Genomic DNA, 16,635 nt, shown 5'->3' with positions numbered 1-16,635 from the left:
CAATTTATAAGTAATATAAGTCTCTATGTGTTTACTTGGGTCTGAGCAGCTGCAGGAGCCGAGTGGACACAGGAAAACTCCAGCTACATTTGACTAAGAATAGAGAAGTTGCTGAAGGGACCTTAAGAAACAAGATTCTTTATGCATTCTGTCCAGGGCACAAAAAACTTCTCTGGTGTGATCTATGAGACACACTACTCTATGATACAGAGATGAACTAACCCACATCTAATACTTCCATTTCAGATCCATCCTACAACTTTCTGTTCATTCACTAATGTCATTTAAAATGATGCTGATACCAACAGCACTTGAAGGAACTCGAATATCCATCAAGAATTAAGTGAATAAAAAATGCTGATGTGTTAAATTTGAAACAATGTAGTACAGCAGTTAGACCAAGTGAGAAATAGCTACATGCAAGGCCACTCAGGAGCAAAATACATCTAGCTATAAGCACTGGATACTTATGCAAAGTACAAAACAGAACGAAAGCATGCAAAAATAGCCTACAATGCTATGGAGTTAAGGACTCAATTACTTTCTGAGAGTAATATCTTAATGTGTAGCAATAGTTGCTAAGACACTGAATGTTAGGTTTCTGGAAATACTTAAAACGTATAACATATTGGACAGCTTACATAAACATATTTCTCACTGTATGAAAATCAAAATCTGAGTTCAAAGCATCAACAGATTTGTGTATGCTGGGGTCTTTTACTTCTGTCTTTATATAGTCTTCCTTCTCTCTGTGTCTAAATCCTAATCTCTTTCTCAAAGGAATCTAATCATATTTGATCAAGGTCTTCCTAATTAACCTTATTTTGTTAATTATGTCTCTGAAAAAATCTGTGTCCAAATACAAAGTCTTCAGTTTATAATTTTTTAAAGATTAAAAAATTTGGTTATGTACATATGTATGTGGCTATGAGGCTAGTGTTACAGGCATTTGTAAACCATCTGACAGGAGTGTTGGAAGCAGATCTCTGGTTCTCTGGAAAAGCCAGGAAGCACTCTTAACTGCTGAAACATCTCTTCAACCCACAACTTACTAATTTAGTCAGTACTAAGACAGGCCAATTTAGCCCATAGTAAAGATAGAATACATCACATCGCTTATAAGAGCACATAGTCTAGGGAATGAAACCACCACTCTCCTATGTGACTGCAACGCCATTAGTTAGGTATCATCCTTGGCATACTTAAGCATGCATAGGCATCAGAGATATTTTTTCTATTTCGTTTTCAAACAAGGAACTCTGCTTTGGCCCCAACACTGGTAGACACATGAAGGAAACTTTTACAGATGCCACAGAAAAGTGTCATTCTCGTAGTAGTGACTGTTTATAGACTGCACACTGCTGCAGGCACTCCTGCATGCCCTTCCCAGGTGATAATGCATCCAAACCTCACAACAATGCCACTATCACTCTATCCTTTTGCATGATAGAATTCAGCCAAACTACCTATGTAGGATAACAGAGCCAGTAAATAGGTACATTAGGGTTTAAGTTCAGGAAGTGTAGCTCCAAAACAAGAATTAAAACCATTGTATTATTGACACTTGCAAATGCTCCAAATTCCAAATCACTCGTCTGCTAGAAGTATATAAGAAAATAAATATAAAAGAAGAGGTCAGGAATTCAAGAGAGGGTGGTTGGAAGGACTGGGGAGGAGTTGGAGGGTGGAGAGAGAGGGCTTGGAAAGGATGCAAAGAGAGTGTACTCATGTAAGAAATCACCAAATTAAAAACAAGATGACGTTCATATTGTGTCTGTGTTGATTATATATATATATATATATATATATATATATATATATATATATATATATATATATATATATATATATATAAAATGAAAACTGGTTGCCCCTTCTTGGAGCACTGGGAATTCAAGATGATTGGAAAGTCTTACAAGACTATATCTAATTGCTTGAATGGACTCATTCCTTACTGCTTTAAATGTGACTTAAGTCATCATGTCGTTGTGATTTTGGATTACTTTACATATTCTTATCAGAATTTTAACATTCCAGTGTCAGTGCAAAAGAAGGAGATTTTTTATGTAATGCTAGTCAGTATTTGTTTAAACTTTAAGCTATTTGAAATAACTAGAAATTTAATTTTCTTTGTAGTTAGTAAAATTGAAGGATAACATGACTTCAAGATGAGATCCACGTGAAGGCAAAGCCAATTGCTATGGTTTGGAGGAGAATATACTAAATATATTAGTCATGAGGAATATTGTCATTAAAGCAAAGAGGAGAGGTTTTCTAAGTTTCTGAGAAAAATAAGCCTCACCAAATTTTATTTAGGGTAACTCTGATTTGTCAAAACTAGACACAGAAGTAAAATTATATCTACTGTTTCTATATGGGAATTTTAGAACAAATCAAAACCCAGAACAGTTTGCATGCTGTTAGTAATATTGTGATGCACATTATATTTGGGGATTATTATTTAAATACATAAATATGTATCCTAATATTAAAATCTTCATATGTATATTAATAATTTCAAACACTAACCAAATAGCTTTACAATTTATGTATTGTCATTTTAATTCGTGTTTAAATTAATTGCAGTTATTTATTTCCTTATTATATTATACTTATAATTAAAATTTAAACAGGATTTTTTTTATTACAAAGCATACTTGTGAACTATTATATGTAAACACACCACATATCTTCTACAATAAAATTAAAATCTGACTTTTTAATGCTGTTGAGAGGTTTACCTCACTTATATCTTAGCAATATATCCATCAAAATCTTGTCAACTAAAATGTATGGTTTTGGTCATACTTCTAGTAACAACATAATAAATGAGATTAACCACAAGTTCATCTGTCCTGAAATAGACATGAATGTTTGCTCCCCACAAACTAGTTTGAAGTATGTTTTTATTGTAATATGTTTTTATATTTTCTTACTTCATTTATATAAAATAGAAATTTCTTCCCTCAATATTAAATAAATATATTTGAAAATTGACATCTCAACTCTATTTTTACAATGTTATTTTAAAAGAAAGAGAACATGAAACATGGTTCATTATGAATGGATGATCAAACATATGTTGTATAACCTCAAGAGAATTTTGAATTACATATTGGCATTCAGCATTTTAAAAGCTAAGTTAAAATATGAATTTGTTTTTAAGCTGTAACTGAAGATCTTAAATTAGTTGGAAACTTAAAGACTATACCCTTCATTTTTATTCTACTGATAGTTCTACAGTAGTATATTCTAAAACAGATACAGTTTATACCCACCCAAGTACTGAATTCCATCTAGGAAGATGAGTGAAAAAGGTACCTGCCCCATCTTCATAAATAGTTTTAACAACCTCTACCTCTTAGTTCTTGCTCCAGAAAAATTAAGTATTTTATACTTTCAAAGGTTCCATCTTCATTTGCCAGTCAATATCACAATTCTACTTATAAAAGATATATATTTATATATTGACATTTGAATTTTGAAAGTAGTATTTATTGATTTGGTAGTAGGAGGGGGTGATAGTGGAGAGAGATTGGAATGACCACATTAGAGAGGATATAATAGAGAGCAAAGACAGTTCTGAAATATATGACTGTGAAGTATAATTTCTAGTCTCTTTATGTTCCCTACTAAAAGCAAAACAACAGCAGGAATAAAGTAGTCTGGATTGATTTTTTTTAAAATAGTGCTTACTCATAAGAGATAGGTTTTTTTTCTTTAAACAAAATAATATTAAACAACACTTTTTATTTGAGTCATTTTTCTACTTGAGTATTTTAACCCACTCTCAGGTATTAGGAAGACATTGATTGCACAGAGTAACAGAGGCAATGAACTGTGTTATGTCTGGTTGAATCTGTAATGACAATAAAAATAGATATTGAAGTAATGATACAAAAAAATGAAAGTTGTATTCATGTCTAAAAACATCAAGTAAACAGTAAAGGGGGTTTATTCTTGGTATTTTTGCATTGAATTTTTTTTCATGAAAAAGATTTTGAAATTAAAGAGAGACAGAAAGTAAAAATTAAAGAGAGACAGAGAGAGATAGAGAGAGAGAGGAAGAGACAAAAACAGAAAGACACTATTTAGATTTGCAATGTAGAAACTTTGTTTATTCAAAGACCTTAAGTGACTTTTCAATATTGAATATGGTCATCAACTAATAGGCATTAATCTTATTATATCATAGATCTTTATCCAAATACTATGGTGACACAAAGATAAATGAGCCTTGGCCTCTCCAGTTGCTGAACCTGCATTCTACTCTGGACCATGAGTCATTCTAAGTGGCAAATGATAAGTACATCTCCTATGGTGTTTGGGAAAAAATATTGATAGTTGTGACCTTAGCTGGTGAAGAAAGGCTTTGGGGAAGAAATCAGATTTACCTACATCATAAAATTATAGGGAATGAATAATACACCACAAGCTATATAATATTTTACTTAGACATTGCCTCACATCTTGCTGACAGCTGATTCTCTGCACAAATTTTGGAAGAGCATGAAGAGATACCATTAGAAGAGAAAGGTATCACCAAGTAGAAAGAGCCCCATTGTCCAAGAAGCTCTAAGGTTTGTGCTTACTTTTAAGCTACTGACATTTTTCTCATGCATGGAGGCTGAGGACATACTCACACATAGACGTGGGGTCTGGTAAAACAGAATCAAGAGTTTCCTTGAGTTGGTGGAACTATACTGGTTTTAGTTTAAAGCTAGAACAAGAAATAGCACTGTAGTTTATCTTTGCCAAGGGACCTGGGTTAGACAAGTATCTACAGCTTTTCCAAACCAACCATTCACAGTAAACCAATGCCAATAGGGAAAATGTCTTTTGACTCTTCAGATGAGATCTGTGGACAGTCCTAATTCAACACCTACCTTCAAAACTGAATTTATATTAAAAGTATGCATTGAAAAAAACTTCCAGTAGAACTCATAAAGTTAGTTTGACATTAATGAAATAACCTCTTCACTGAAAAAAATGAAGAGAAATAAATGGCACCTGTTAAGGGCCATGACTAATAAATAAACTTTTCAGTGTCTGAAAAGTGAATATGACTCTTCATAACATTGTTTAGTGACTTATATAAAATTCTTTATCCTCTGTAGAAACAATTAGTCTGAGTCTTTATTTTGCTACAATTTTCTTCCTATGTCATTTAACTGAATATTAAATGGATAAATAATGCTTTGGATGTATATATGTATGTAAGTCAGAGCTTGTAAGATGCCAACTCAGGCCGGGTGGTGGTGGTGCACGCCTTTAATCCCAGCACTCGGGAGGCAGAGCCAGGCGGATCTCTGTGAGTTCGAGGCCAGCCTGGGCTACCAAGTGAGTTCCAGGAAAGGCACAAAGCTACACAGAGAAACCCTGTCTCGAAAAAGCAAAAAAAAAAAAAAAAAAAGATGCCAACTCAGATCTCGAACTGTTTGTAAGTGATAATTGCATCTTCCAAAGTATATCCATATAATGTCAATAGAATTGAAAATATATAAAATCATAAGAGATTAAAGGATTTGAAACCAATAGGAAACATTGGTTATAAGAAGAAATAGTTAAATAAGATGTTGGTTGGCTCCTCCCATGAGTTCTGTGCAATCATTGCCTTAGCATATATTTCAGGAAGGACAGCTTGTAGGCAAAAGGTTTTGTGCCTGGGTTGGTGTTGACATTTCACTTTCTGTAGCCTGAAGAGTAACTTCCCCAACTCAAAGAGACTAGAATTTAGGCAGGAAGACTACATTAGGCAGCAGCTTGACTTCTCTGTGTTCAATGAATTTTGTGGGTGTGGTCCTCAGCAATGGGACTCTGATGCTGGTTTGCAGAGAGCTATTCTTTGTTTTAGTAACAGCCTAGGTCCTTTGGGAATTTTCATGGGACCTCCTTGGACAATAACTCCATTGAATACAACCTACTTCCAGCACTGGAAGCCTTGCCTGCTGACAAGAAATGGCCATTTGAAATTCCATATCCCCCCGTACTAGAAGTCCTCATTAGAATCACTGTCAGATTTCAGGAAGTTTTCACTGCAATAGGTTTCCACACCATCCATTAAATGCCACTCAATTCTAGCCATCTCTCCCTGTACCCTTTCCCTCTACTTCAACTTCCCTCATACTTGATCCCCCACCCATTCTCACTCATCCCAGACTGCCCATAAAATATATTCTATTTCCCCATCCAAGGAAGATTCATACATCCTATCTAGACCCCTTCACTTTACCTAACCTTTCTGTGTCCATGAATAGTATCTTGGTTATCATTTACTTAATGGCTAATATCCACTTATAAGCAAATATATAACATATTTATCATTCTGGTCAGGGTTATCTCATTCAAGATGATTGTTTTTCTAGTTCCTTCCATTTGTCTGCAAATTTCATGATGTCATTTGTTTTGGCTTAGTAATACTCCATTATGTAAATATACTACGTTTTCTTTATCCAGTTTTCTGTTGAAAGACATCTAGGATGTTTCCAGTTTTCAACTTCCAGGCTATTATGAATAAAGCCTCAATGAACATGGTTGATGAAGGGTTCTTGTGTAGGATAAGACCAAGAGTGGTAGAGTGGGATCTTTAGGTAGATCAATTCAAAACTTACTGAGGAAACACCATATTTATTTCCATAGCAGCTGTAACAAGTTTGCACACAGAAATGGAGAAGTGTTACACTTTCTCTATATCCTTGTCAGCATGAGTTGTCACATGTGTTATTGATCCTAGCCATTCTGACAGGTGTAAAATGAAATCTCAAAGTAGTTTTAATTTGCATTTCCCTGAAGGCTAAGGATGATGAACATTTAAGTGTTGCTGATCTATTTGAGTATCCTCTATTGAGAATTCTCTTTTTAGATCTGTTCCCCATTTTATAGATCAGTGCTTTACCCTGTCATCATCAGAGAGGCTTAGCCACATCCAGATATTACTCAAAAAGAGTCTAAATGGGAGGACTACATCAAATACCTCACTTCAAAACTTAAAGAATCCAGCCATAGAGGAGGTAGAAAAGCCACAGGGGGTGGAGGAAACCAGGATTACAAGATCTTCTTAATCAACTAAGCAAAGCATTATGAACTCACAGAGACTGAAGCAGCAGCAATCATAGAGCCTACATAGGTCTACACTAGGTCTTCTGAACACACACACACACACACACACACACATATATATACATACATATATATATATATATATATATATATATATATATATATATATATATATATAATAGATGTTAGCTTTGTAGTTTCATTGGACTCTTGACTGTGAGAACAAGGTGTTCTCTGACTCTTGTGCCTGCTCTTGGGACTCTTCCTTCTATTGGGTTGCCATGTCCAACTTCTATGTGATACTTTTTGTTTTATCTTACTATATTTTATTTAATCATGTCTGTTGTTACTGCTCTAAGCAAGCCTGTTCTTTTACAATGTGAAACAGATAGGTAGTGGATCCAAAATGGAGGTGGGATGGAACTGAGAAGAGTAGAGGGCAGGGAAACTATAATCAGGATACAGTGTATGTGAAAAGAATCTAGTTTCAATAAAAGAAAAAGTAAATTAAAAAAGAAATAGTTAAAAGTTTCAGCTTTGAAATGGCTCACTTGACAAAGCACAGGCTCTGTTAATACAATGATTAGAGTTGGGGGTCTCTAGTCTCCCTGTTAAAAAACAGATAGTGTATAGGTACTAGTTGTGCTGGTTGAGACAGGAGGATCCTAGGGAGTCTTTAGGATCCTAGGCCAGTCAGTCAAGCTAAATTGATGAGCATTCTGGGTCCACTGAGACCTGTGTTTTGTTTCTTTTCTTTTCTTTAAGGTAGAGAGAGTGATTTAGGGAAACCCTTGGCATTGATCTTGGATTTCCACATGTCCCCACAACTGTGCATATACTACCTTGTGCATGCAAACATACATACATACATGCATACATACATACATACATACATACATACATACATACAGAGAGAAAGAGAGAGAGAGAGAGAGACTCAAACTAAGGTTCTTCCATAAAATTCAAAAAGTTTTAGTGAGTTCCAAGTAAAATTTTTGGCAGGAGATGACTAATCACAAAGAACATAAGCATACATTTTGCACGTAGAAAGTAATCCAGGTTTCAAAAATATGCACTGCACCATAAGTTAAGCAAATATTTTAGTTTTAGTAAGTAGTACAGAAATGTCATTTAATAATTTAAACTATTCATCAAAGTATACAATTCAAGTCCTTATTTTACAAAATAAAAATAGAAATTCAGCCATTTGATTACATATACCCATTACAAAAACAAACCAAGATGTTTTATAGACTCCAAGTCATTCTCTCATACCTACTTCATGGTTTACTTACTACCCTCAAATAAATATCACATTTGGAGTGTCACACAGGAGAATGATGGGCTTCCATGTAATTTCATTTTCAGAACTTACATAGAATAAAGATCTATAGGGATTTCTTTCAGTAAGTTGCACTAGCTGTTTATAAGAAAATATAGGGTTTAGCTCTTGGCCCAAGTAATTAAATAGGTGCTAGAGACATGAATACTTGACAGTATAATTGTGAGGTACTTTTACATTTAAGTAAATTATTTTGATTTGTGAGAAGGTAAAGATAATGGCTCCTCAAATCACATTGTGGAAAGAGTTTCAACTTGTGCTGTGGATATAGTTCAGTGGCAGAGAACTTAGCACGATCTAGTTTCTGGGTTCAAATTCAGTGCTACAAACACTAACTAACATAAAAGAGTTTGAATTTCTTAAGGACAATATAATGATATTAATCTATTATATGATATGCAAAGTAAGATTACAATAACTGTATAGTTTAAAAGCAATGCTCTATGAAGTATTCTATAATTTATTCAACTCATTAATCTGTTTTCAGAAAACAACAAAGCCAAAAGGCATATAGTTACTTTTACTTCCTCCAAAAAAAAAAAAAAAGCAACCAACCAATCAACCAACCAACCAATCAATCAAATGCAAAATGGTCAGAGGATTAATACTGGTATTGAGGTGAAAAACAGTAGACTCTCTTTTCATAGTCTATTTTTGTATTTCATTGACAAGGACAAATCTTAACTACCTCAATATGTTCATAATACTAAAATTAAAAGTACAGAAAACATGGTCCTTGATTCTTCAGTCTTTGAAACTATAAAAGCATGAATAATATTCCAGGACTATAAGACCTAATTTGACTTTTATTTCCCCCTAAAAAAGCAAAGAAGCAGCTGGGCAGTGATGGCACACACCTTTAAAAAGATAAGCAAAGAAGCCATCTTAAAGTGCACTCACTCATCTCCAGGCTACACACAGCAGTTATTGTTGTCTTTGTTATATCCAATGACCAGTGATAGGTGTTTTGAATTAATTGAAGTAATTTAGAATAAGAGTATATGGAAAATTCTATAGTAAAATTTACTGAAAACGTAATAATTTATAGGCTACACAACACTGAAATATCTCTTACATATTTCAGAATAAATTATTTTCTACATTAGTGTTCTCAACTTGTTCTCGACCCTTTGAGGGTCAAACAAACCTTTCAGTGGGGTCACCTGACACCTTTGGAAAATATAGATCTTTACCTTCTGATTCATAACAATAACAAAATTACACTAATGAAAGAGAAACAAAAATAATTTTATGGTTTGAAGTCACCACAACATGAAGAACGGGATTAAAGGGTTGTAGCATTAGGAAGGTGAGAACCAGAATCTAGAAGAATTCTCTCTCTTTAACATAATTGTGAAAGAAATTAGTGACGTGGAATGTGTAACATTTCTTAAATACTTCTCTGCTAATCATATTAATAGATATTTTATTATCAGTGGAAAAGATGTGAAAGACTGAGATTTCATGGTTGTTGCAATAGATGGGGGTGGGGGGGAAAAGCTTGTTTCAAACTGTTGAAGGAACCCCTAGTTTTAACAGCTACAAATGGAACATTTTATATTTAAGGATAAATGGGGCTATTTGGATTCATGTGAAACTATGATATGTCAATAGCTGCCTTGCACTTTACCTGTTTAACTCAGTTTAATCACTTCTGGGAACTAAAGGCCTTGTAAATCTCTTAATGTGATTGTCCATGCTAAGACTTTTGCAGTTCAATAGCATGAAGTACTGTTTTGATCTATGAGTCAGTGAAGACCTTAGATATTGAGATGAAGGAGATTAACTTTTGCTTTTATAAAATGGGAAGCTCTCTGACTCTGAGTAAGGGAAATTTAACTAAACAGAATGAACTGCTATTTATAGATTTGTTGCCAAAATCCAGTTTTGTAATCTTTTTCTTTAGGAAATTGGTGGAAACATTACTATATGATTCATTCCTTTAGAAAAGTCATGTGTAGTGAATATTAAATGCAATAAATAAACCAACAAGCTAACTATCAGCAATAATAGTCCTAGTACATTGTCAGTTAACTTGAGATCCAATTACTCTAACATTGTATCATCAATAATGTTGAGATTTTTCGGATTGTAAGCATAATATGTAGTAATTCAAAAGTTATAAACGAAAATAAATATGAAGAAAACAAACCATTTTGGTCTACTCTCATCACTAATATCTACTTGAAATGTTAGGAGTTGTGTATACATCTATGGTTTGATTTTACAATATTTTATCACTTAGCATCAATGATTGCTTTTTGACAGGATTCTTCAAAGTTTGAAGTATATACTCATTACAAGTTAACTATTATGATGCATTTTTGAGAGCTTATATTTATTTGTATCATCTTAAAAATAAGAATCAAACTGTAATCACTATATAACTTATACTCATATTAGTGTACTGGTGGTCAAATATCTAAAAAATGTTAGTAGCATCCACGTGTATGCATATTTGCTTAAATGATATCAAAAAGAAAGTTTGATCAGAGGTTACACACCGTGAGTAACTAGTGTACAGTGATGGAGAAACTGTTGTACTAGACTTAGGAAGTGTCAGAATGGGATATTACGTCTTTATCAGTAAGCTACATTAAACATATGCTGAAGGTCAGGGGTTGAAGGTTATAGTCGGTTTATTGACAGTTACAATTTTGGGTTGGAAAGATGGCTCAATAGTTAAGATTATTTGCTGCCTTTTCAGCAGTTCAGAGTTCATGTCTCAGCACTTACATTGTGCTGCTCACTTCAGCCTGAACTCTGGATCCAAGGTCTCCTAAGCTCACTTCTGGTCTGTGTGAACACACACACACACACACACACACACACACACACACACACACACACGCACACAGAAAAATCTGTGGTCATATTGTTTTCCCCAAAATATTGTGCACCCTAATAAACTTATCTGGGGTCATAGAACAGAACAGCCACTAGATATAGAGGCCAGAAAATGGTGGCACACAAGCCTTTAATCCTAGCATTCCAGAAGCAGAAATCCATCTGGATCTTTGTGAGTTCAAAGCCACACTGGAAACAGCGAGGCATGGTAACAAGAGCCTTTAATTCCAGGAAGTGAGGGCAGGAAGCAGAAAGGTATTTAAGGCATGAGGAAGAGGAACCAGAGCCTGGTTAAGCTTTTAGGCTTTTGAGCAGTACAGTTCAGCTGAGATCCATTTGGATGAAGACTCAGAGGCTTCCAGTCTGAGGAAACAGGATCAGCTGAGAAGCTGGCAAGGTGAGGTGGCTGTGGCTTGTTCTGTCTCTCTGATCATTCAGTGTTTACCCCAATACCTGGCCCTGGGTTTGTTTTTATTAATAAGACCTTTTAAGATTCGTGCTACAAAAATCTTTTTTAAAAAAGTAGACTTTGGTAACTTTAAGATTATTAAAACTACTGATGGAACTCTATGGGCCATACATGCTCAATCTACTGTGACTGCTGGCTAAGAAAGCAGGAAAACCAATTGGTAAAAAGTCAAAGCATGAGAGAGCTTCAGTTGAAAGCACTCCTGTTTCCTAAGAACAAGCTACGCAAGTGGTTATCTTTGGGTAAGCATTATGGGTTTTAGGAAATAATAATAATATGGGTTTTAGCAAATAATAATAATATAAATGAACAGAAAATTTACATTTTAGATAAGAAATGAGTAAGTATTTGGTTTAAAAGTTACATGTAGTGGCAGAAACACACACAATTACTATTTTTTATTTAAAATTGAAATTTAACTACTTATCAATATTGTACCTTTTAATCCTCTTTAGTCTATAGGAGGACCATTGATAATAGAGTTCTTTATGAGATGTTCATGGGGCCTACCTTTCAGCAGATAAAAAAATGAAAAAACCTGGTGGATGTCAGGGGTCTGATGCAGTAGTAAATCCATTGGAAATAACTGTGTTTGTTGTTGTCCAGGAGGATGTTCAGAGGAAAGCTAATGGTAAATATCAGAAACACCTGTTGAAATGATTGAGGTGATTAATTGGATCTTCATGTGTTGACAATCAAGAGCTTTCCTCTCCCTCAACTCAAACCTGAAGAATATGGAGACTATTCAGTGTGGTGGCACATAAGGCATCATTTGTAGTTGAAGAATGAAGAAGAGTCACATCCTCCTGGACAACAACAAACACAGTTATTTCCAATGGATTTACTACTGCATCAGACCCCTGACATCCACCAGGTTTTTTCATTTTTTTATCTGCTGAAAGGTAGGCCCCATGAACATCTCATAAAGAACTCTATTATCAATGGTCCTCCTATAGACTAAAGAAGATTAAAAGGTACAATATTGATAAGTAGTTATAGACTTTCCACATAGGTCGTGTCTGAGCCTGGGAGGGTTATCTCAGATGAAATCAAAGTGTTGACATGTTCAGAATTATGTGAAATGGGTGATTTAAAATTACTAAATAAAAACTGCATAAAAGGATCTCAAAATATATGTAATATCAAAAACATTTCAGAAATAACATAAAATTAATGATTAGAAATTATAAACAAAAAATACAAGGAAAGCCATTGGTTATTGTTACAAAATCTATTTCAGTATGCATATGTAATGAATTTCCTCCTTAGAGTTCCTTTATTTTTCAGAACTCATTGATTTCACAATATATGCCGTATACTGAGATTGACATCAGGGAAATGACTATGTTTGCATATCAAGATTCCCCTGAGCCATGTAACAGTCTGTCATCATAACTCTGTAAGAGAAAAACAAATGTAATTTCATTCAACAAACTGATAAGAACAGAAAACAAGAATAATACTGTTTTTATATTTTGAGATATTAAAAGTTTTATTTCCAATGTAACTTGTATAAAATACACGCACGCGCACATACACACACGCAGGAGATACTAGAAATAATACAATAGAGAGCTCTAAATGAGTTTCTTAGTGTACTAATGATGAATTAACCCAATATCCTCAGGAAGTCTCAATGAAACAAGGAACTTTTTATAAACTGTTAAATTTAAAACATCAAAAAATGATTAGGCACAGGCAGATGGAGGACATCCACATTTCTTCCTGGTGCTGCTTGGCCTGGGTGGGTAGAAGAAAACCACGGGCCTTGAGGGGCTCAGTGGCTGAGTGCCATTATAGTGAGCAAATATATGGTGGGGAAAGGGAGAGAGAGAGAGAGACAGAACGCTTCATGTGCTGTGGAGAGACAAAGGCAGTGAGAAACTGACTGATGTAGGTGGCCTGCATGCCACCTGGGGCTAAGGTAATGTCTGAGTTCAGGGGCCTGCCAAAGCCATGGTTTACGTTGATGTCCATGGCTCCTCTTACCACCAAAGTCATGAGGATGCCCAGAGTCTGGGTCAAAACATGGGAGCCGTGTCCAGAGACCATGTTGTGGGCTGCCAATGGGTTCATGTCAATCTAAGAGGCCTATGGTGCCACCCAGGGCCATAGTGACATCCAGACCCAAACTGCAGCTGATGACCATAATTGGGTCCCTGGTCCTGCTGCAGCTGAGGTCTGTGTTGATGTCCCATTGCCTGTGTTACTGCAGCGGCCCATGCAAACCATATGTTGGAACCATGTGTTGAAGTCTGAGGGCCCTGCTGAGCTGGTCATGCCCCTCACTGGCTCTGGGAGGGCAGCCAAGCCTCACCAGAGAGATAGTCCCACCCCTCATAGGAGAAATGTCCCTATCATCCCCCATTCTCTCTTGGGAAAGCTGGGCCCACCCCTCACCTCAAGGGGAGAGCTGGCTCTGATCCTGGCCTGAAGCAGGTGGTCAATCTCCATGACTTGGGACAATATCAGGATGTCCAAGAGAAGTTTGTGTGAGGGTCCGTTATTGGTGATGTACTAGAAGCCAAAGGCCTTGAATCTGACCAACAACTTATTACACACTGAACATTTGCAAGTAAAGCTATTTGGACAAAAGGGTCTGCTGTGTCATACACCGGAGCTTCCAATGCCACTAAGATGAATGAAGAGGTGATGAATAGGCAGGAAAGGTTAATTTGAAATCACTTTACTTTTCAATGCCTTGCCAGATAAACCTCCTTTGATAAAACTGCCTCAAAGAATTCCCTTCTCAAAATGAACTAAATCCCTGTCATTCTATACTTACCTGGCAATATTTCCATGAATATAATCAATGGTATCATAGTGTATGTAGATACAAATGAAAACTACAACAAAGTTTTCATGATATATGATGTATATAGTAAGTGAAGAGTGTGCGTTATCCAGGGGACCAAGAAGGAATGGCATTTTAAAAGAAAGGAACAGAAATTATTGAGATGGTGTATTACAGGTGAAACTGTATGGTAGAAGTCAAAATGCTCACTTTAAATGGGTTGTAGCATGTCTTGTCAGGTAAATAGGAGATTCAAGATGACGTAAAGCCACAGAGTGAAGGGCTACTGTGTAGTGCAGCTGCCTATAAATTCAATCCCAAATATAGTGTGCAGTCCACTGAAGGTTCCAGGAGGGATACATGACTAAATTTGTTCTATTATTATTATACTGCTATTCCCAGAAACACTGGAAATTGATAACTTTTGGCCCTTACACCTTGTTTGTCCAATGTCTTGTTTGGTGAAAGCAATATTTTAAGAGGTTACATAACAAAAGTAAGCATAATTGAGCACAGCATAAACTCTGCAGAAACTGCTTACTTGGACCATTTCCTTACCTGTTGGCCCTTAAGGACACCTAAGTTTGTGACCCTTAGTGAAGATGAATTACAGCAGAAAGGAGACTAGTTTAGAGGTAGACTCCATCACTTAATTGGCAGTGTGACCTTTGCATCTTTTCATTTATAAATTAGTATAGAACCACTGCCTACCTCATGGGTTTTCTTTGAAGATTAAATGATTCAGTACATGTAAACAACAGTCCAGATGGTGGTATAGACCGAGTGCTTGTTCAACATTAATTATTGTTATTAACATGAAGATATCAGCTAGGATGTTTAGGAACATAATTTACCCTAGTGAGGCTTAGTTCTTAGACTGAAATATGGAAACAAAAGGATAGACTAATTGTGGATGTATGTTTGAAATTATAACCAGTAGAATTCTAGTTAGACACTAAACTCAGAGAAGACCCCCAAAGCATGCTGAAGTAAAAATTGTGTTGACAATCCAGTATCTGTGTTGGTGGACTGGTAATCAATCAAACTGATCTTTATCTCCTAAAGTCTGCCAAATTTCAGTAGAATACCAGTTGCAGATATGTTTCTCCCATGTTTATATGTCTTCATTCCTTAGAATTGTTAATGAGATCAATTTGTGATTTCAGTTCATCTTATGGGTGGAAAAACCACAGTAATTTCAATGTTGTCATGCATATAAGTTTTGCAGATGTGTCCCTATTTCCTGACCATTTCAGGCATTATTGATCAGCACTGTGTACATTTTCATATAGGCCAGTGGTTCTCAATTTTCCTAATATTGCTATCCTTTAATATAGTTCCTCATGTTGTAGTGACCCCAACCATAAAATAATTTTCACTGCTACTTTGTAACTGTAATTTTTCTACCATTATGAATTGGGATATAAATATCTGTGTTTTCTAATAGTATTAGGAGAATTCTGTAAAGGAGTCATTCAACCCCAAAGGGGTCATGACCCACAGATTGAGAACCACTGATATAGACACTGTTTCAGGCATCAATCTTACAAGAGAAAAACAGTTCTCATTATAATAAAGCAGAGTTTTTCCAATAAGTGAAATAGGCCTGCCAGTCCTGATACTGCTTCAAGTAGGAATAAAACATGAAAAATTGGCATTCCTAGAGATGGACAAAATTTCCACAAAAATCTTGTAGTCCCCTATATCATGATTCTTTGCAGATCAAGATATATTTCTCATAGTGGTCAGTTTCTTGTATAATGTCACTATTAAATTTAACATCATAACCTTTGTTGGGGAAGTATTGATCCTAGGACTTCTTTTCTCAGAGGTACTCCTGCTTGATATTTTTCTGCTCATATTTTTGCCCATTATGGAACACAAAAATCAGTTTCACATATGAGAAGCCACCAAAGAAACTTGTATGTCTGAATCAAGACAAGGTCATTGAGACTCTAAAGACCTCTTTAAGTGGATTACAACTTACCTACAAAATAAAGCTATTCCACTACAGTGTACACTGAAGAGGAAAGCATAACAGGAATATTCAGGGAGAAGAACTAAAGGAAAAGTTCTTCAGGGAATCTGCAATACAAGTATCTGCAAGTTCCAGGTCAGCCCTGG

This window comes from Peromyscus eremicus, chromosome 14 (assembly GCF_949786415.1).
Source record: "Peromyscus eremicus chromosome 14, PerEre_H2_v1, whole genome shotgun sequence".
NCBI lineage: Eukaryota > Metazoa > Chordata > Mammalia > Rodentia > Cricetidae > Peromyscus > Peromyscus eremicus.
This window is presented reverse-complemented; position numbering follows the sequence as displayed.